This window comes from Eulemur rufifrons, chromosome 28, assembly GCF_041146395.1.
Source record: "Eulemur rufifrons isolate Redbay chromosome 28, OSU_ERuf_1, whole genome shotgun sequence".
Taxonomy (NCBI): domain Eukaryota; kingdom Metazoa; phylum Chordata; class Mammalia; order Primates; family Lemuridae; genus Eulemur; species Eulemur rufifrons.
Window position 1 is genome coordinate 37,134,404 of NC_091010.1, and position 23,804 is coordinate 37,158,207.

At 38.5% G+C, this 23,804-nt stretch overlaps 1 protein-coding gene across 5 annotated transcripts in view; it reads right to left on the bottom strand.

Moving 5' to 3' along the window:
- Positions 1 to 23,804, bottom strand: part of SGMS1 (sphingomyelin synthase 1) — a 285,145-nt gene that overhangs the window by 58,742 nt on the left and 202,599 nt on the right. Inside the window, exon 1 of one of the 5 annotated variants that reach the window (XM_069459847.1) lies at positions 16,332 to 16,526. The exons of the other annotated variants lie outside the window; for them this stretch is intronic. The gene's annotated coding sequence lies outside the window, so the exon portion shown is untranslated. Of the gene's footprint in view, positions 1 to 16,331; positions 16,527 to 23,804 lie in introns of those variants that run through there. 5 annotated transcript variants of the gene reach the window in all.

Genomic DNA, 23,804 nt, shown 5'->3' on the forward strand with positions numbered 1-23,804 from the left:
ACTACTTTCTTGCCATAAAATAACAGTGGCAGTCCCATGGGTGTCTAGTCCTTATTTTGATCATCTTCTACTCCTATGATAAAAGAATCGTACTTCACATGTAATACAAAAGTCTCATGACCTAAAGTAAGTTGTTCAATAGAACTAAGTATAAATTATATAGAGATCCTGTTCATTTAAGGAACTTTATGATTAGCATTCAGAGAACAGATTATCAAAGCACTCTGGCAAGGCTATAGCCACATCAATTTCACTGAAGACACAGCTCAAATTCATCTTCTATTTATAAACCTAATGAGCTTTTCTCTTTGGTATAAAAAGAGCTAGCACTAAGAAGCTAAGGGCTGAAAACTATACATATTTATGGAAGCCAAAAATCACTGAATCAAAATAAAACCAAACATTTATTAAGCAACTACTATGCAAAAAGCCTTGTCTTGGGCATTCTGTGAGCCACAACAAAGCATATACTATGGTTCCTGTCTAACTAGGTTGAAACATCCAAAACCAAACACCTGTTTTCTCCTCCAAATTGATTCCTCTTGCGTGCCTTTTTCAGCTTAGTGAGCACAACGTAAGACTAGGAAAGAGAGCAAAGAATTATCATTTGAAGAACTTTTCGCACTAGTCCCTTGGAACAGGTTCTGACATATTCTGCTTGCTCTTTTACTCCATTTTCTGTTGCTATAGCAGAATACCCAAGACTGGGTAATTTATGAAGAAAATTCATTCATAATTATAACCAAATTATATACTCTACTACTAAAAACAACTAATGCTTTAAAGCAACAGGTTTCCATCCCCCCCCCGCCCCCTTCTTTCTGTAATTTAAGACTGAATCTCTGCCACTTTATTGGCTGGGTGTCCAGAACTGATTGACAACTATGGTAACAAAGAACAAATGATATGCAAATAGCTATGTTACTTGGTCCCTGGTTCTGGAGGCTGGGAAGTCCAAGATTGGGCAGCTGTATCTGGTGGCTTCTGGTGAAGGCCTCAAACTACATCATAACATCAGAAGGGAGAGAGGGATGCCTTTGCTTCCTTAGAGGGAACAAAATTGGCTTTTCTAACAGACTCACCCTCATGATAACTAACCCACTCTTGTGATAACCCATTAATCCATGAGCAGATTAATTCATTCATGAGAGCTGAGCCCTCATGACCCAATCACCTCTTAATACTGTTACACTGGAGATTAAGTTTCACCATGAGTTTTGGAGGGGGTAAACATTCAAACTATAGCACTGATGGAAGACATTCTTATCATGTCTTCTAATCTTTAGATGTATGCTTTCATTACAGCAGCCACCTCCTTCCTGGTACTGTGTACTTCACTTAGATGAGATCTGGACTGAGGTGAGCTGCAATGGGTTGAGATTTGGGGGACCTTAGAATGATGTATTAATTTCCTGTGGCTGCTGTAACAAACAGCCACAAACTGGGTGGCTCTAAACAACAGAAATTAATCATCGCAGTCTGGAGGCCAGGAAGTCTGAAATCAAGGTGCATGGGAGGGCCACACTCCCTCTGGAGGCTGTGGGGAAGAATTTGTTTCTTGCCTCTTAATCATCTGGTGGCTGCGGGCTTCCTTGACATTCCTCGGCTTGGGGCCACATGGCTCCAATCTCTGCCTTTGTGCTCGCACTGCCTTCTCCTCTGCATGTCAGATCTCCCTCTGCCCCTCTCTTATAAGGGTACGTATGACAGCATTTGGTGCTTATCTGGAAAATCCAGGGTAAGCTCCTCTTCTCAAGAGCCTTAATCACATCTTTTGCCTGAACATGTTTGTGCCTCTATAAAGATAGAGACATTTTCAGTGATTCTACTTCTATATCAGATTTCTTTGGCCAAAATTTCAATTATCTCCTTCTAAAGCCTTAAATTTGTATTTATACATGTCACTTGCATCTTTTACACTAGCCTCTTTCCTGGAAAAATCTTTCACACTTGATTAATGGAGCCACCCCCCTCTTTTTACTGATTCCTCTTCATTTTTCTTCTTTAGGGCAAAACAACCCAAAGAAAACAACTCTTTTAAAACTAAGGGCACACCAGAGAGAGATGGGAGGAGGGAAAGAAACAAAAAGGCTATAATTTACCCATGTTTTATTTAAATTTTAGGACTAAGAATTTTAACTTTAGTTATAGTCTATAAAGCTAACCTGAAAAATGTACATTCTTCAACGCAAACATGCAGATCATAAACAGAGACTGAAACAAATAAGTCTGAAATTCTATCCTAGGCAGAGTTTTTTCATTCACAGCCAACCATGGCAGTAAGATTTAAAATGCTTGAAGAACCACTCAAAGGTATATTCATATACTAATTTAAAATTTTTATTCAGAAGTACTCCACACTTACATGAAAATATATAGTCAGACCTAAAACTTTCAGCAGATTAGTATGACACTTAGCACAAAATAGGCTCTTAAAAAATATTTGTTGAATGAATAAATGAAATTAATCATTAACAGTATCCAGTAAATCTGAGCACTTCCTCTTAATACATCAGTTCCTACCTGATGGTTATTACCTACCTTTAAGGAATATTAAACAAGTGCCTACAAGAATGACAGAATAACGCATTGAACTTGGAGTTACTATATTATTTCCAAATAATTAGGGAGGATTTTTGCTTCTAAAATCCATCCTGGTTGAACATGTACCATTAAAGCACTATGTATCCCCAACAATGAACAATTCATAATCTAGGTAGGGAAGCAAAGAGAACACTCTAAGGTAGAATATACAGAATAAAATTTGCCAAAAGTATGCAACAGTAAATGAGTACAAATAATATATACTCAGATTAAATAAAGGCAAAAATTAGTGAAGACTGTCATTGCCTTTATGTAAAGAAGGCAACGTGACATTATTTGCCAAAATCTATAATATACTTCATGTCCCAGAAATTAAATTTCTTGCTTACAGAAATATTAAAAAGTGAGTCAAAACATATGTTCAAAAATGTTTTGTGGCAGCCCCATATATGTAAAGAATTTCCAAAAGCACCTAACCATTCTTCATTATGGTTTGGATAAATATTGTGCCAACTCAAACAGAATACCACACAATCATTTCAAAGAATGAGGTGTATCTGTACATAATCAACATGTCTGTGATACATAAATAGATATCATTTTCTTTTTCAAATGTATTTATCACATATATGTGGGCATATATTTTTATATGTGTACATATGTGTGCATATGTATATATAAGCATAAAAAGTCTAGAAACATACACATATAAAGGCTATGGGGGCACAGGGGTAGAGAATTGAAGATGATAAGTGAATTTCACTTGTTCATAAATGATTTTTATATATAAAATGATTATGTATCATTCTATGCTTTCAAAAAAAAAAAGATTACAGAGAGAGCAGGAGAAAAGGAGAAAGAGAAGAGGAAAAAGATGAAAGATTACCTAAGAGTTCTCAAGTCCAGAGCTATGTATGTTTTGTGAAATATAAGTGACCATCAGTAAACAAGGCCCAGCCATCGTGGAATTCACCTCCTCTTGCAGCCATATCTCCTTGGGATTTCCACTCCCCTCCCTCTTTTGAAAACGAGGTTGCTTAGGACCTGCCCCGACCTTCCTAGCAGTGGCAGTTCTGGCAAGAGCAACAGGAAAGAAAAACAGAAGAGACGCAGGACCTGGAGAGCAGCTCCCTCTTTTCCCCCTAGCCCCCTGCAGGCACTGCCATTCCTCAGTCCCAGGATTAGCTCTTTCACCCATCCCAAGCCCCAAAGCTTGCTCAAGTGACAATTCCTAGCACTGTGATCACTCTTCAGAAAGACCCACCCAACCAAGACCTAACATGGTCACCAGAACGAACCTTTCTATCCATGACCTGAATCAAAACAGAGAAGGGCAGTTGAGCACAGTGGCTCATGCCTGTCATCTTAGCACTCTGGGAGGCCGATGCCTGTAGTCCCAGCTACTCAGGAGGCTGAGGCAGGAGGATCACTTGAGCCCAGGAGTTTGAAGTTGCAGTGACCTACGATGACACCACTGCACTCTACCCAGGGCGACAGGGTGAGACTCTGTTTCAGAAGAAAAAAAAGAGAGAGAGAGAGAGAAAGGCTTTTCTATAATGCAGACTCTTTTTTATCCTCTCTCGTTTCTAATGCTGTAAGGTGTAAAAACATCACCAGCAGAAGACTACCATCATAGAGATGGGGCTACGCAGGTCTGCAGCATGTTCCTGGGAACCCAGGCTAGAAAGAGACAAATCCTCGAGCTCCTCTGCAGCCCATTAGTAGAGTCAGCAGAGAAATCTCCACGTCACTGCCCTCCTTGTCTCCATCCTTATTCCAGGGCAAAGCCAAAGCAATGGAGTGAGGTGTGGGCTAAAGACCATTCAGAACCTGTTTCCCAAACATTGTTTACTTGTATCACAATTTGTAACCTCCTTATACCACCTATACTATTATTTACTTAATAATGTTCTTTAAATTGGTTCACACTCTCTTTTTTAAACTAAGCCTTGTTCTAGGCAACAATATCTATGAAAACAGGTTTCAATGGCTATTTTTTTAAACTAATGAATATTAAAACAAATATATAACTGAAAATTTAAAAAATGTTTGTCTGAGTCCCATGGTACATGAAACAGTGATAAAGAACAGTGTTCTGAAAGAAAGGAAAAAAAACATCCTGGGGAAATGTTCTGAGGTGTAAGCAAAAGCACTGCAAACTGTGGAAGCACAACCTACACAAAAGTGTGGTGCCGCTGCCCAAAACCACAAAATCTTTTGTCTGTAATGAAAATAGTAATTAGAGTAAATAAATGGAGAAAAAGGAACAATGAGAAAAAAATCCTTTTGTGAGTTTCCTCTGTCACTAATTTCAGTTGACTTTAGATCAAATTCTTTTGGCCTTAGGGACCTATTTTTGTTCTGAATCTAAATATTTAAAAGACAACTTCTGTTTGAAATGGTGAAAAAGTTCTAGAGAGGGATGTTGGTGCTGATTGTACAACAATGTTAATACACTGAATGCCATTAAATCGCACACTTAAAAACAGTTTATAATGGTAAGTTTTATGTGTACCTGCCATAATTAAAAAAAAAAAAATGTTTTTAAAAAGTCAACTCTACTCAGCCTGCGAGTAAAGAGGACCCAGACGAGTGGCCCTGCGGCAGGCGTGGGCAGGTCCTAAGGGTGGCCCAGCACAGCCGAGGCAAGCAAGTCTGCCCTCACCCCAACCGTCTCCATCTTTTACCTCCTAGGGCTTTCAACACAGCGTGGAAGAAAAACTAGGGCAACGCAGGGAAGAATGAAAGCCTCACCGCTCTGCTGGCTAGATGTTAGCATCCCTTTGCTGCAACGTTTGACGAAGGAGAAAGTGGCACCTTGGGCCCCTCTCCAACTGCGAACAAAAGGGTGAAAGGCGGGTTGTCATTTTCTTCTTTTTTAATAGATTTTTCTGAGGTTACTAAGGTTGAAACCATTAGGTAAAATTAGACTGTTAGATCATATGTGGATACACACATATATCTCTTTTATATTTGGTAATTTTTACATGGTAGTAAGCTTAGGAATTAAGAATTGGGATTAAGTTTGACTTCTAACTTGTGGGATTCAGTTCGCATAAGCCAATCTCGGGGTGGGGGGAAAAGTCCACATGTACAATAGGAAATTAATCAGATAAATCTGTACCTTTACAAGCAATTCTGTGCAATTGCAAATTATCTTCTTGGGAAAGGTTCAAAGATATGAAAAAATGCATGCATTATTCTTTATTGCTAATTTTAAGCAAGCTTTATATTCAGTAAATGTACGGTTTTGTGATATCTGTATCATAGATATACATGCACAGAAAGTAAGGATTTAGGTCTACATACCAAACTGATAAAAGTTACTTCTGATGATTTAATAATTCTGCCTATCTTCTTATAGTGAAAAATTTATTATAATGAATAATTACTTTTATAACCAATAAAAGTCTATAAAAATTAACAGATGTTTTAAAGGTAGATGCCCTTTAAAACACATACACACACACACACACACACACACTCCCATCTCCCTACCTCTGACCAAAAAAACCACACACAAGCATCCATCCTCTATTACTACAGTCCCCAAGCCCCTGGCTGCAGACTTGCACAAGTCTGTGGCCTGATGGGAACCTGGGCCACACAGCGGCAGGGTGAGTGAAGCTTCATCTGTATTTACACAGCCACTTCCCATCACTCACATCACCACATAAACTCTGCTTCCCGTCAGATCAGGGGCTACGTTAGATTCTCATAGGAGCATGAACCCTATTATAAACTGTGCATGTGAGGGATCTAGGTTGCACGCTCCTTATGAGCATCTAATGCCTGATGATCTGGGGTGGAGCTGAGGTGGTGACACAAGCGCTGGGGAGCAGCTGCAAATACAGATTATCATAGCAGAGAGGTTTGACTGCACAATAAACCTAATGCACTTGAATCATCCCAAACCCATCCCCACCCCTCCCCCCCAGCTCACCCCCAGTCCATGGAAAAATTGTCTTTCATGAAAACTGGTCCCTGGTGCCAAAAAGGTTGGGGACCGCTGCTCTATTATAAACAGAAACTGAGAGGAGAGACCTGGCAAGCTGACAGACTAAATTTAGCAGACAGATATAAGTAACAGAGCCTCTCAAAAACAGCCCCTGAAATAGTTCTGGTCTTATGAAACTGGACTTCATAGGTAGGCCCGTCACTCTGGGCTTCATTTAATGAGCTTCTAGTTTTATCAAATGGCCACAGGAATTACATATTATTTCAAATAGCACCATAGTATGCTAGCTGATGCAACGTCTTGGCAAACAGCAACTTGTTTTCTGTATTTCTATGAAATATCTGTATTTCTATGAAACATGTAAATCAAAATAACAAAAGTCAAAGTCTTTAGAAGCAGGTTATTATCCTCAAGAGTCACAAACAACTGTACGATAGATTCTTAATACGAAAGAAGAAAAAAGTTTTTTAAAACAAAGAAATGTATGTTGAAGTCTTTTATTTCAAAGTGTTTTATAAAATTATCCAATCATCTCAGCAAACATTTTGTGTTAGTGCATTGTACCTATTTTACAGATGAGGACACAGAGGCTCAGAAAGAAAGTGATTTGAAGTTTGATCTTTGTACTATAATTCTAATCCTATTACACCAAAGAATTATCCAGAATTTATAATTAAATTGGTGAGGAATAGAGCCAAAAGATTCATTTCTTCTTTTTTTCTTTTGAAGTTTAAAAAGATTTCTAGTGTAATTATATTCCATAAGGACTTTAAAATTTCTACAGAACTTTCAAACTTGCATTCTTCTTTTTGGACTAAAGTTTCAAAATAATCTATGTATTTTCTTCAAACTATCAATCTTTTAATAGAGCAGAAAGATGGTTTTCTTCTTGTAGCTTTTGAATTAAACAATGCAAGCTTCCCTTGCATAACTGTGCCAACCACATTCATAGAGAAAATTCTGGGAAAGCTGAGCAACAAGAAGAGAGAGAAATATGACATTTATAATTTGGAGACCCAGGATACAGAAATTATTTTTAAAAATTATAAGAGTTTATAGTGACTAGTTTTTATTTTTCTTGATAAAAAGTATAACTTTGATTTGTGTACTGTCTCATGTGGTGTTTTAAATTGCCTTAAATATAAAATTCTCTATATTGCTCTATTTATACACACACATAAATACATATATATAAATAAAATATATGCATTGCTTTTTAAAAATAGGCTCAATATACCATTTTTCTCAGTATAAAATAAAGAAAGACTATCTAATGGAAATGGGATTTGCTTGAGGCTGATGTTTAACATAAGATAGTTATAAAGCACAGCGGTTAACATGGTGCTATAAAACTGAATATTTGTGTACGTCCCCCACTCCAAATTCACATGTTGAAATCCTAACCCCCAAGGTGATATCAGGGAGTGGGGCCTTTTGGAGGTGATTAGGTCATGAAAGCAGAGCCCTCATGAACGGGACTGGTGCCCTTGTAAAAGAGGCCCCAGAGAGCTCCTTTGACCCTCCTGCCACACAAGAGCACAATGAGAAGACAGTCATCCGGGAGGAAGACAGAGAACCAGACAGCACCTTGATCTTGGACTTCCTGGACTCTAAAACTGTGAGAAATAAATTCTTGCTCTTTATAAGCCACCTAGCCTATGGCATTTTGTTATAGCAGACTGAATGGACTAAGACACATGGGCTTTGAAACCTCTAAGACTGGGTCAGAAATTCCTCTTTCCTTCACTAATGACTACCATTTTTACAATCTTGAGTAAGTGACCTAACATCCGAGCCTCTTGTTTCCTCATCCTAAAACGAAAATAAATAACATCAACCTCAGAGGGTTTAAAAAGCAGTTTTTAGTTTTTATTTTGAGATAATTTTAGATTTACAGAAAAGTTGCTATAATAGAAAACTGAGTCATACCGTTCACCTAGCTTCCTCTGTATTAACAACTTAGATTAGGGTAGTACAATTATGAAAACCAGGAAGTTAATGTCATTATAGCACTATTAGCTAAACAACATATTTTCTTTCAATGTCACCAATTTTACCTCCTATATCCTTTTCTCTGTTCCCCTGATCATTTAGTTTTGTGTTTCTTTAGTGTCCTCTAATATGTGCCAGTTCCTCAGTCTTTCCTCACCTTTCATGACATTGGCAGTTTCGAAAAGTACTACTTATTTTGTAAAATGTCTCTCAGTTTGGGTTTTTTAAATGTTTTCTCATGATCAGATTGAGGCTATGCATTTTGGGCAAGAACATCCCAGAATGTGTCCAACTCAGTGAGCATATCAAAGGGTACATGCTGTCCACCTGCCTTGTTTAAGCTGGTAACCTCAGAGACCTGTTTCTGTAAGCATGGTTCTGTAATACAGTAAGTCTTTAATAACTGGCAGCTATTATTGTGCTAAAGGTAGGTTTAAGAACAGTTTTGGAATCCGGTAGACTTGGGTTCCAATGCCCACTCTGGCAGCTCCTGTCACATGACCTTGGGCAAGGTTTCTAACTTCCCTAGTCCTCTTTGCTTCAGTGTACCATAAAAACAAAGCGACCTGAAAAGTTGTTGTGAAGTTGCTATAAAATTAGTATGAAGATTAAATAATATACATAAAGCACTCAGTGCCTACAATTTATAAGTGTTCCATGAAATCAATCACTATTATTACTTCTTAAGTGAGTCATTTTTCTGCAAAATAAGCACTGTGAACTAAGATAAAAGAGTCTGAGATTTGGTAAGAAAGGTGATTTGGGGACATTCTGGGAGTAGGATGGGAAGATGTCAATGGAGCAGGGAAGGCATGGGAGAGCCTCAGCTGTGGGAGTGCCAACATCCATCTCATCCTTCCTTTGGATAGACAGGTTTTGCGATTAGAGCTTGAGAACACGAAAGGCATTCATGCTTGATTTCTAACACATTAACTGCATAATGCAAGAACTGAACCCCTCCTATACACTGTGGAGGGTTCTCTCTTGTAAAACCATTACCCTCTGCCTGCTGGGCTCTCCTGCAGTGATCTTTAGGCTGTGACATAGGACATTAAAAGTTTTTCTTCTACAGCTGTCTCTGTGGTTATACTTGAGTTTAGATTATAAGAGGGCAATTCTAGGATACCTAACATATGGTAGTTAAAATACATTACAAAACAATCCCTCCTTTTAAAATATAAATCCAACCCTGACGGAACCAGAAAATCAATTTAAAACTAGCCCTAGGGGTCTGGAGAGGCAGGTCAAAATTTTAAGCACTTCTCTACCAGACCACATAAAGAATTATAAAACTAATTATTGCACCACAGCCTTTGTGGATTTAACCTCAACTTTGGAAATACACATTCTTATTTATAAACATGAGAGTGTAAGATTTACTGCACTGCAGGATGGAATATATTACTTCATATTGTTTAGATGGTAATTACAAAACCATTACAGCATGGTTATGTGTTGATGTAATTAGAAAATCAATGTGCTACAATAACCTTTCTATGGGACACTGTCATTACTAGCCAAGCTCTTCAGCATCCACACCTTAGATAAGGACGTTAGCCACTTACGTTCTCTCAGTGCCAAAGTGGGAACCTGTATGCTACTAAAATGAAATGCATGCGTAGCTCTCTGAACAAACCAATGTGACAGGGCTTGATGCTCTCACTTTCAGGCCAGGAAGAGGTCCACTGGCCCAGGCGACTTCTAAATTCCTCTGAAGAGCCTTGAATTTTCCAAGGCCTAAATTGCCTAGTAGTTTATGCAGAGAATTGAGCAGGGGCCAACAGTCCAAGTTCTTTTCTCAGAAAGCACCTGGCCCACATTGAGATAGTGAGTCCATCGCTTCCCGGCTTTCTCAGCTTCCTATCCTCCTCCTCGAAGGGAGGAAGATGACAATAGCTAACATGTTCCGAAAAGCTACTATGACCTAAGCTCATTAAACACAAATCATTTCTACAGAAAGGGACAGGAATACCTATTGACAGGTGGGGAACCCAGGCCTGAGAAGTGGGGCACTCGAGGCCACACACTGAAGTGGAGCTCCAACAACGAGCTCCAACGCCTGAGCGCTCCACCACTGAGCGGTGTAATCCCAACCAGAGATGCCATCGCTGCCTTCAAACCTTGAGGTAATGCTGATAGGAGACTCAGGAACGTGTTTTCAGGTCTTTAAAATGAAGTGCACTGTAACCACTAGCATTAGGCAATCGTTATTATTAACAAGTTCTACTCCCCTCCCTCCCTTCTCTTTCTCCCTGAGGCTTTCCAGTATGTACCTCGTGTCAAACATTCCACCACTCTGGGAGCTCCAAACCAAGGCTCTCCCAACTCCTCTCTTTTCCCAGGCTGACATTATCCTTATTCCATTAGCTGGGAGACAAAAGTAGTTTTCCGGCAAAGCCCAAGCCGGGGACACAGCCTTTCTTACAGGCTCTGGAGTGTCCCTCTCACTCCAGAGCATCTTCTGCATCTACCAGACAGGCAATTCCAGAGCACAACTCACACTTTCCAACCTTGGGTCACACGTGAGGACAAACTGCCTGGAGGAGGATATTCCATGTAGTTTCACTTTCCTTAACCATTAAGGCAAAGGTATACAAGCATTCTTCGGGGGTAAAAAAGCCCTCCACACACACCCCCACCTCCCTCAACCCCTGAGACCTCCAGCCACAGAGGGAGTTATTAGAAAAATCAAAGATCTGATCTATATGTGTTTGCGTGCACTAATTTACGTTCTACTATCTCTTTCTTCAAAAAAGGACTTTTCCACATTATCACACAAGCAACATACTCTCCCTATAAAAAGACTGAAACAATACAGAAGTACATAAAGTTAAATAGAGAGACAGACACTGCAAGCAAGCCTCCTCCACCTTAGAGATAACCAGTGTAAGGGTTTGCTTCAGAGCAAATCTCATTGTTAAATGAAAAAAGCAAGGGGGTAGATTCATCTGTATTGTAGGCCGCCATGTGTGTAAAAGAGAGGGCAAGAGAGAGATATATACATATTTGCTGACAGAAATATAAAACGCAGCTTGAAGACAACATCAGGAAGTGGACCTGGGTGATGAGGGTGGGAAGTACACTTGCCTCTGTGTATCTTTTCATATTGTTTGATTTTTGAACCATATAAATGTATTATCTACTCAAAACATTAACAATTTAAATATTAAAACAAAGAAAATGAACTTGTTAAAAGTCCGGAACAGTGCCTAGCATGTAGCAGGCGCTTGATAAATATTGCAGAATGAATTTTTTTTTAAAAAAAGAGTCTGTTTATTTTAACATAATTGGAATTATACTACTTAGATGGCACATGCTGTTTTAAATAAGCTATCACATAAAACAACAACAAACAAAAACACTTGATTACTGACATGAAAAGGCATCCATGATTAGTTCTTACAGAAGAATGGTATAAACTAAGAGCAAAAGAAGATTTTTAGATCTTATCCAGCAACTGGCAAACGAGTCTAGAAAGCTAATGTACAACATGAGGACTATAGGTAATAATAAAATCATACTGTATATGGGATTTATGGTAAATGAGTAGATTGTAGCTGCTCTTGCCACAAAAACAAACAAAAATGGGTAACATGTGAGATGATGGATGTTAATATGCCTCACTATAGTTCACCTTTTTACTATCTTTATGTACCCTATAACATGTTATATACCTTAAATATATATATACACAATAAAACTTTTTAAAAAATATCTTTCTGAACATTTTTTCCCAAAATCCCTATGGGTAGAATAGCCACCTGCAAGTCTGGGTGCACAGCCCTAAGGAGCTCTAGTAAGAGGGGCAATTTTTATGTTTAACCATTACAAGTTTACCTTAAAATGACATGTAAATTTTGTGTTTTGCTCTATAATATAATCATGGCTATGCTAATATCAAAACCACTGTCTTTGCCCAAATCTTTAAAAAATATGTGCTGTGTTTAGCATGTTATTTCACATCTCTTGGCCTACCACCTCCTATCTGGGGGAATTCAAGCACCCCAATTTGAAAGTCACAGATTCTAGTTCAATTCTCAAATTGTATACAAACTGAGATCAACAAAGCAAAGAACTTTGCCCAAGGTCACAAGGCAAACACTGTCAAGGCCGAGACCCGGCTATGACAGCAACTTCCCAATGGGAGCAAAAGATTCCATTTCACTCATTTTATCTGTCCCATTTCTCCCCTCCCCATGCACACAGCCACTAAAATAAAAGCCCTCTGACATCTCATCTGGCTCCAGAAACTCATGTCCATTTATGGTACTGCTCTTTGATAGCCCTCTCATCACAACTGGCTAACTCAGCCTAGCTGCGCCACAAAACATAACATCTCTAACAAGCTCCTCATCTCATTACACTTTCTATAAAACTCTTCGCTTTTATAAACAAACCTATTTCTAAATACTTTTGTAATCATTAATGTACTAATTGCAAATCTGTTTTATTTATTTGTTAAAACCAAATGGTTTGACAATGTTTGATTAACCAACCATTTTGGACACTTTATGTGTTTGAAAATAGCATTGCCTATTGCTGAAAATATTCCATAATACACATTTCCCTTGATTTTAGCTGGCTTTCCCTTACTATTTCCAAAGCAATTTTGTATTAGAAACTTTATTAACCTATGTCATATAAAGAATTCCTTGAATAATAAACAATGGTTAAAATATCTGCACCGAAATTATGTTCCATTCTTAAACTATTTGGTATTATAAATATATGCACTATCCCTAAATCAAAAGCATAAATCATGTTTTATGAAATACACCTGCAGCATGCAAGACACTTCAGCAGGAAACCAATTTTAACTGACAAAAGAAAATAAAGTATCTTTGGGAGAAACAAAGTGTACAAATTTTTAGATTGCTACAATATTTTCCTGAATAAAGCATAAACCCTGAAGCATCATTCCACTCCCAAAGGGAATTTAAGCCATTAGAATGTTCACATCTAGATATTTTTAAAATCTTTCTTAGAATTGCTCACTTTGAAAGAAATTGGGCAATTTGTTGCCTGCACCAAAACTTCTACTGGGGGGCAGGTAAAGGAATCTCAGAACAATTTCTCTACTAGATCAAATATCTCTAGTCTCCAGGAAAAATTCCAGACATTTCAGCCTCAAATGAATTCCACTCTGTCACAAAAATTACCACTGCACCAAGGTAAAGGTCTCTGGCAACGGTCACAGCCTGAGTTTGGGGCAGCATCAGAGAGAGGTAGAAACCAACATCACAGGAAGAGGCAGTGACATCAGGAATCAAATGGCCTAAGAGCAGCCGTGCGTGCTGCCTGGGCCTGCTATGGAATAGGATGCCAACAGGAGTGCAGTGTGCCCCCAGGCATCTGTACAACCTAGAGGTGCTGTGAACTTCCTAAAAATAAGACGTAACAACTATATACAGTATAAAGGAAAAGGTATGTTTCAATTTCAAAATACTTTCCAAAGCAACTCAAAACACATTCGAAAGAGAAAGACTTCTAGGCTAGGAGTAGAGGATCTAAAGTTGAGTCACTGATCAATGCGCTCTCTTCTTCCACTTTTCTCTGACTTCACTGGGAGGAAGTTAATACTTTTCCTTACTTGCAATGCTATTGTGCGACCAGTATAAAATAACCAACCTATATGGAAACCTTTAAAAACTGCAAAATGTTACATAAATAGATTGTTATGTACTCAAAGGATGGCGAATTCATAAATGATTCTGCCTAGGTAATTAGAAAAACAAAATAGGATTTTGCCACATCCATTTAGAAAGTCTTATTATTCAAAGCCATGTTTTCTTTATGAGCTTAATAAATAATACAAGTCATTATGACTTAGATGTGAGGTACTTCTAAACATAACATCATATAAGGACTGCCTACCCTTTCACCTAACTCCAGAAGGTAGGAGGCAGCAGTCATGCCTCTGGGTTCTACTGGCCACTGAGACATGAACTCCCATAACCAGCAGGGCTGTCCTCCTCGCTATCCCTGAAGACTAGCCCAGCAACAACCGTGCAAAGGACAATGCCACCACAGTATGCACCTTTGTAACATCACCAGGGCATAGTCCAAGTGTCATTTCAGAAACAAGAGAAAGAAAAGTCAACAGACAAAAAGCAAACATAGCTAAATAACAAATATGAGAACAAAGTATTGGAGTGAAATAGTATCGAGTCTGAGATGTGCTTTAAAATACTGCTCCCCTTTTTTCCAGAACAAAGTAGGGGAAAGGGAGAGAGAGAACCCAAGAATCACAGAAAATTGATGATTGTTAATGCTGGGAGATAAGGATATGGAGTTCATTTTACTATTCACTCTACAGTTTGTGTTTTTTAATTTTATTTATCTATTTTTATTTATTTATTTATTTTGAGACAGAGTCTTGCTCTGTTGCCCGGGCTAGAGTGCCGTGGCATCAGCCTAGCTCACAGTAACCTCAGACTCCTCGGCTCAAGCGATCCTCCTGCCTCAGCCTCCTGAGTAGCTGGGACTACAGGTGCTCGCCGCCACGCCTGGCTAATTTTTTGTTTCTATTTTTAGTTGCCAGGCCAATTTTTTTTTCCTTTAAAGAAAGCTTTATTTACTACACACATCCTAAGAATATACTGTAAATAGAGCAAATCTAAATAAAAGCTTTTCAAATACAAAGCAGCTAAAGATAACTAAACTACCAGCATGTTTGAAAACAGAACTCTAAAACTTTTTTTTGTACGTTTATATAGTTTGTTCTTGGCCCTAAAAAAAAAAAAAAAAGTTCACATTTCAAGTTATAAACTTACCTCAGTGGTGCACATGAAATGGTTTTGAAACAACAGGAACAGACAAGTCCATAGATACCAGGCTCACTGATATTTAACTGGCTATGTCACCATTTGTGTCGTAATTTTTTCTATTTTTAGTAGCGACAGGGTCTTGCTCGTGCTCAGGCTTGTCTCAAACTCCTGACCTCTAGAAATCCTCCTGCCTCAGCCTCCCAGAGTGCTAGGATTATAGGCGTGAGCCACTGCACCGGGCCTATTTTTTTATTTTTTGAGAGAGGGTCTCACTCTGTTGCCCGGGCTAGAGTGCAGTGGTATCATCATAGCTCACTGCAACCTCAAACTCCTGGGCTCAAGCAATCCTCCTGCCTCGGCCTCTCGAGTAGCGAGGACTACAGGCAAGTGCCACCACACCTCACTAATTTTTCATAGAGATGGGGTCTCGCTATGTCGCCCAGGCTATATTTTGTGTTTTTTAAAACTGCCATAATAAATTTTTTAAGCTGGAATTTAATCTGGTGTGACCCCAATTTGGTGAAAAAATAATACATGTACACTTTTACATTAAAACACTCAGAAACAAAACTAAGAAAAAAAATGAATCACAAAATTTATGTTGGGTGGTAGGATGAAATCAAAGAATAAGTCAGCTGACTTCACGCAACTGCTAAGCACAGGAGCCACCAGTCACAGGAAATAGCTCTTTCCACCAAACCTCATACAGACATCAACATTTAGCAGGGCCGCCACCTCCTTAAGAACCTACCCATGCATACAACACTCCTTGAACAAAGTGGGACCTCACCCTGAAAGGGCACCCAAATATTACCCTCCTAATACTCTCCATGGCAGGGCTTTTACCCACTCACACTCCTTCCTCAAAGAAAGAAAAAAAAAAAAAAATGTCTAGTTTCTCAGACTAAAGAAATCAGGTCAAGTTAGCAGAAAAGAAAGGCAAAAGGATCAAATCTGATGTGTAAGAATGCCTCCCATTAGATTGATGATAAAAATCAAAGCCCAAATCACTGCATGTCATTTAACAGGAAGATACGTACTAAAGCTGGACTCTGTATTTTCTTACTCACCCTGTACCTTCTCACTTGCTCTCTATTTCCTTTTGAGCTCCAGGGGCAGGCAAGACAGGCGGGAAACATTCAAGAAACTCCACAATGGCAGGAAAGGAGCCAGGTCAGCAATGACAGATGTTCCCAGGAATTCCATTCCATAAAGGCACTGATTGCCACCCACTGACCGCCAGGGTCGATAACAGCACTGAGTTCTGAGACTGTGGACCTTGTCTGATACCTGTTCCTCAAAAAGACAAAAGACTGCCTTGGCGAAATATTTTTATATCAGTATGGACAACCAAGATTCAGCTAACACTAGCTTTGGCTGAACAGAACAGCTTAAAAGACTTTACAGGTCAACTGACAAAGGTCCAAACCCCAAACCAAGGGGAATCCTTTGATCTTACATGTTCTAGGGATACTGTGCTCAGTTTATCTTCCTAGAGCAAGGTACTCATTACCCAAATGTTCAGACTTCTGACCTTTGCCACCTGAGTCATATACCTTATCTCTATGCTGACACTACAAAAGGAGTGGAAAAAAACTGCCATATGGACCAATTCTCTGGGCTGAAAAAGAAAATTATTAATATTTACATCTCATCCTGACATCTTTCCAAGCTTTTAAGAGAGGTTTGCTTTTCTTAAAAACTAGTCAGTTTCCATCTTAGGGATAATGTGAATTTTGTGATGTTTCCAATTTTGCTTTAGCCACCAGGAATCTCTGAGCCAAATGTGCAGGGCAAATCTAGCAAATGTATTGAACCTAAAGATTCTGTGCTGGTACCTAAAGAGTCTAAGTGTCTCATGTATCCTAAAACAAAGACTCCACCACCGGCCATGTGAATTCCTATTCAGGAAAGAGAAGAGTCAGAAATGGTAATACAAGGAATGGCATAAACGATGGTTTTCCCCTGACACTACAGATGCACTCTGTGTAGCATATTGTATAACAAGGCAGAATTTGTTCAGTCTTGCTCAAGAATCCCAGTTGGAAACTCTATTTGCCATTCAATTATCCATAACTGTTAATATTGTTGGTTTTCTCAGAGAGTGTGGTTTTTAAATAGGTCTGTAAAAATTCTGGTGCCAGGCACCATAAAATGGAAATCAATATAAATCTCAGGTTATATGAAATAAATATGCAACAACAAAAACCACAAGTTTATTTGTTTGTTTGTTTTAATAGCTGCCTATTCCTTTTGCTTTTAACTCAACTTAATTTCAGGGGCAGGGAAAAAAGTCAAGGTTGACCTCAACTTTCAGGCTGTTAGAGTCACCCTAAGTTGTTTTTCCTCCCCTAAGTTTTTGTTTTTCTTTCAACACCAAATTGTTTAGCAACTAATAATTGGTATGAATTATTTCTGCCTAACTAAAAAGTAAAAATACTTAAGTTAATGATTATGACTGCTTCTTACAGTCGGTCAAGTGATGAGCCAGATAAACAGATCACTGTATCATTACGAACTAATCATCATACACAGAATAACTGTTTAATTTGCACAGACTCCTTTTAACTTTTACATAATAGGAAGAGCTTGGCAGAAGCTCTCTGGTGGCACTTAAAGTGAGCTCACATCTAACTAATGAGCTTGTCCCTTATCCAGAGAGATATTAAGCCCTTGGGTGACAGCAAAATCCATCCCCTGCTCTCTCTGACCATATGGCTACCTTTTTGTGATTAGATCCCCAAAAACCCCACTATCATGGCTTACTATTAGGTTATTAAGTATGAAATGTACAATTTCCTTAAGTTTGACAGTTCATATCTCTGACATATCACTTTGACACTTGTTTTATTTTTATTGTGAAAGGACATCCTCAGTCTTTCTTTCAAATGCATGTTTTGGCTTGTGATTATCTGTCAAATTTTTTTTAGAACAATTTTTGTGAAACCATAGCTAAGTCAAAAATTCATACTATTTCTGAATATGAGTTCCATCATGGAACCATTGCAGTACAGTTTGAAATATCAACAAAGCGTTTGGGAAAGACGTGGCTAATGAACACACAGTACATCGATGGTTTGAGAAGTTCCATTCTGGTGATTTTTATCGTGAAAATGAGCCACGTGGGCAAGCTGAGACCAAGGTGGATAATGATGAGCTGAAAGCTATAGTGGAAGCGAATTCATCTCAACCTACATGTGAATTAGCAGCAAGATCTGATGTTACTATTCTAATAATACTGGACCATTTGAAACAAATCGGCACGGTAAAGACTGGATGGATGGGTTCCGCATGAATTAAACGAGTGTAAGAAGAGAAATCGTCTGGAAGCTTGCCTTTCTTTGTTGTCAAGACATGAAGGTGAACCATTTCTACACTGTATTGTTAGGTGTGATGAAAAATGGATTCTTTTTGACAAGCACAGGCGTTTGGCTCAACGAGTGGATAAAGACAAAGTGCTGAAACAGTCCAAAACCAAAGTGGTGCAGGCTTTGAACCACTTCTTGTAAGGAAAAACATTCAATTCTCAACAAGCTGTGGAAAATGCCTCTCGTGATTTCATCGCCACTCACTCTGCAGGCTTCTTTGCTGCTGGCATAAACAAGCTACTGTTAAGATGGCAAAACTGTGGCAACAGTTTGGGAGCATACTTTGATTAACTGTACTGCTTCTTGTTTGAGATATAATAAACTACACTTTTGGTTTGAAATCGGACATTTCATATTTAATGACCTAATATTATGATTAGTATGTTGAATGTCTAAAATTCCACATGCAATTCATTGTAAAAATCAAATTAAACAAGTTGTTGGGGTCCCTGGGATACATGTAATAGCTCCTTTAAGCCATTAAAGAGCAGATGTAACACTGTGCCACAGCTAAGTTCTCTTAACCAATGTCTACGTAACCCTCAGGCTGGAATGATCACTCCCTCACTCAGATTTATGCTCTAAGCCATTGCTCACTGTCAGTAGTATTAGCTAACCCAAGCCTGGCAACTCTCTTCCTGCTGGTTGATGTGCAGTGCTTACCAAGACTCACTGTGTTTGCTTCCAAACCTGTTTTTACAGGTTGTACTTGTTTCTGTTGTTATGTAATTTAATTAAATATTAAGTAATCAATGAAATTTGAGTCTGAAAAGAAAGTGAGCTGTTATTTCTATAAAACTAGATTAAATGCTTTAGAAAGACTAGATAAAGGTAAATAGCTTTAAAAAAAAAAAAAGATTGCTATAAAATTAGGTGAGGTTGAGACCACCTTACTATTCTTACGGGAAAAAGGTGACTGAAAGTCAAGAAGGATTCCGTATTGGGCTGCTTTGAAAGTTTTGATGTTCTGGCACCACTTTAAAGAAAGAAAGACTGGGCATTGTTGAGGCATTACAGATGTGGTCTGTGCAGGAAAGACAACAAAAGCCACAAATCAGAGGACCCAGGTTCAAAGAAAAATTCCTTGATACTACATAAAAGATCGACAAATCCTAAACATTTATATATATATATTTCTAACTTTAATAAAATGTTTATGGTGGGCATGTATTTTTTATTAGTAGTATTATTTCTATTCTTAACTGATTAATCATCCAACTATGGGTCCCAATTACATTCAAAGAAGAACTAGGCCAACTAAAAATATATATAGAAAAACTTAGCCGGGCATAGTGGCGCATGCCTGTAGTCCCAGCTACTCGGGAGGCTGAGGCAGGAGGATTGCTTAAGCCCAGGAGTTTGAGGTTGCTGTGAGCTAGGCCGATGCCACGGCACTCAGTCTAGCCCGGGCAACAGAGCAAGACTCTGTCTCAAAAAAATAAATAAATAAATAAAATGCAGAATTAAGCTGGAAAAAAAAAAAAAAGAAGAAGAACTAAACCAAGGTCTGGACCCTCCTACTGCATTTCCTCCCACTTCCTTGATGAAAAACTTTAACAGAAATGAAAGGGGAAAAGTTGCTTTTGGTGCAATCTCACCTACCTCCGTAGGGGTCTGTGTTCCCCTAAGTCCCTTAAGAGTAGGGCTCCCAGTCGCAACCCTCTGGTGGCCTAAACATTTCCCCCCCCCCCTTTTTTTTTCTTTTTTAGCATCAGTTGGAGGGAAAAAAGTGGCCCAAATGTAAAGACAACCTCTTCTCTCTTTCCTTCCCACGTACAACCCCCGTTCTCTTAAATCCAGGTATTCTCCAGGAGTTGAACAGGGCAAGGTAAAGGTCAACACACACTATAAGGTACATTTCTCTTCCCTAGGATGTTTGCATTCAGAGGATCTATGTTCTCCCATCTGTAAGTGGTACCTTTTTAAGAGTATACAAATAGGAAGTGAAAAAATTCAGGACCATGGAAGGGGAGATATTTTGGAACCAAGGAGAGCAATGAACAAGATAAAGTCTGAAGGCAAATGAGTTACAAAGTAGGAAGAACTAGACTTAAACTCCATCTGTGACTTTGGGGAAGTATCAACCTTTCCAAGCCAGTTTCCTTTTCTATAAAAATATGTTTAACACCACCTACCACTAAGATTAAATGATAAACAGAGCTGCAGAGCACCCAGTACAGTCTAAGCACACGGCAGGTGCTCAACAAGTCAATGCTGCTTTTAGTAGTCTACCTTCTCACATCCAACTCCACCCACCCCCAAGATAGTATTATTTTCCACATCATCTTCCCTTCCCCCAATTTCTGCATCCAAAGATTCTCTTAAAAGTAGCTGGGTCCCCACCCCTCAATGGCTCCCCAAAGCAGCAGCCTCAAGTGCTCTGTTATGAAGACACTCGTATGATGCAAAGGTGTTATTCACTCAAAATGTGAATCACCGTTGGTTGATTTATAGTATCAAATTTACTCAAAATTAACGTACAGTAAGATCAAAAGCAAAAAAGAAAAAAAAGTCTGCTTATTCTCTTGACATGAATGCCATAATACCAACCCATTCTCTTCAGAGAATCATCTACGACCTCTAATGTGGTTGCTAGATTTAGACACGCAAGTGGTGCATTCTCATTCTCTACAAACAGCAGATGGGCGCCCTTGAGGAGATGGTTTGCTGCACTCTTTGAGGGCCCGTTCAGGGCAGGGCACTCTACAAGTACCAGGTCGGATACCTGGTCTCAGTCAGTGTCTGTGTGTACTGTCACTACCCAATTCAAGAGAAGGATCTTGAATGTCAAATTGCACACATGCACAATAAAGCAAGATGAAGATGTTGAAGAGGACAAGAAAAACTAAGTATGGTTACTTCTTATTAAATAGGAAGTGGACAGCCATGACACCACATCAAAGGAGGGGGGCAGGGAGGACACAACCAGTTGACTTGAGCAACATCCTGGCTACACATACAACTGATCACAGCTCACTCCCTCTCCATGAAAAAGAAAGCCAGTTTTTACAAGTTCTGAACAAAGGGTCTGGGTTTATTTAGATGTTTACATCTCTTTGCCCTGTGCACATGAGCGACCTTTTCTGGAGAAGCATCAGTTGCTACACATCGCCTTGGTATTCCCTTAGAAGACAAACACAAGTTGAGGAAGCCGCCTTTCCCATTTGCCAAAGAGGATAAAATGCGACAGCTGTTACCTAAGCAACCATTTAAGTTTCAAAGGTATTGAAGATAGCTCCCTTATTTCCTTTAAAGAAAAGCTTTTTCCTCCTCAGGTGTTAATTACTGATTCATAAAGAAGTCACTAAAAACAAATGAGTTATGTGTCTCAGGAGGGGCTGATGGGGACAGAACCTTCCTCAAAAAGGCAGGGTGGCACTGAGAATTGTGATGCTAAACCATTTTAATTCTCTTCAGCATGTGACCTGGGGGTACCTTCTACTTACTCGGTACGTTTCAAAAGGCTGCACACTGAAACTTTTCCATCCCTGGATTTTGTACTCTGGTGTGCTAACATTTTAGAATACAGTTAATATCATTCTGCACATTTTTCTCTCTGTAATAAAAAGAGGCAGGCAGTCTTGTTGGATATTTTTCTACTCTTTGAGCTTCTTAAAAAGTAGAGGTCTTTGGGACACAGCAATTATTCATTTGAAATGAAAGTTAAAAATAAGTATGTACTTCAAACGGAAAACCCAAAGTAGACTACATAAAAACAATCAGATTCTAAACAGATCTATAAATGCTGGGAGTAGGCATCTAAAATACCTGCAGGAACTGTCAGGTGACTTCAAAACCTGATCATATGATCAGATATTGAAATATTAAATACTGAAATGAAATTATCCTAAACTTTAAAAAATATCAGATTTTAATTCAAAATGGTTTATATTGGCAATAAAATAATTTTTAAAAATTTTTGAAATTATTTTAACAGTACTGTTATTCAGTTAAAATGAATTAGAAAACCTTTTAAAACAATTTCAGCTAACACTTATACCAAATACAGGTTTGGGATGTCATGACTGAGAACTTTTTAGTATTACTTCTCATGGGATGATGTTCTGTTAAGTTCTTGCTATGTTTTGGTAGCAAGTCTTTTGTGAAATCACCACATATTTAGTTTTCAACCTAACTGAGCCAAGTTGCAATTACTATCAAGCTACCACATGAAGAAATTAAACAAGCTGAAAATCATTCAACAGTTCATTTTTAATATGGTGAGTTTTATTGTGGAAGCCTCACAACCATAGCAGTTTGTCTTTGTGGAATGAAAGAAATATATATTATTATTATTATTGAAGACAGTACTGCGCCCTACCACAATGAACAATTCTAGTTAGGAGTTTTATGGGCTAAATTATTCAGAAGAATAAGAAAAGAAATATTACTCATGGATATCAAATTCTTAAAAGTGCCAGGTCATATGAAATGTCCAGAAGAGGCAAATCTATAGAGACAGAAAGTGGATTAGTCGTTGCCTAGGGCTGGCGCTGGGAGTGGAGATTAAATGTGAAAAGGTAGGAGAGGAATCTTATTGGAGTGCCAGAAATGTTCTAAGACTGGCTTATAGTGCTGGCTGCAGAACACAGTAAACATACTAAAAATCACTTATTTGTACACTTCAAAGAGGTGAATTTTATGGAATGGAAAATATACCTCAATGAAGTTTGCTTGTTTATTTTTTAACTAACAGAGTGATCATCTAGATTCAGCATTTTAATTGGGACTGAGAAGTAGTTGTGCAAGGATGTGCTCAAATTTATGGTTTTGAGAATGTTCATCCTTGTACCTTCTAATAATCTGAATTTCAAAAGAGAAGGATATTTATAGTCCTTTCATACAATAAAATGTGTGCAGCTATTGGAAATGATATAGAAAACAATGTGAAAACAATCTAAATGAAAGTGGTGCACTGAAAGAAATTATGGTATAGCCGTCCTGCAAGAGTGGTGCAGTCCATACTAATTAGTCAATAAACAGTGTGTTGGATTATACACAATGACACATATAGAATATACTGACTGAAGAAGTGCACCTAACAGAACAACCTACCTGTGTACAACGTTAATAATTGCATGTATATCTTCATCAAAAAATCCCAAAACAACACATGTTGGCGTGGGTGTGGAGAGACAGGAACACTAATACACTGCTGGTGGGACTGCAAACTAG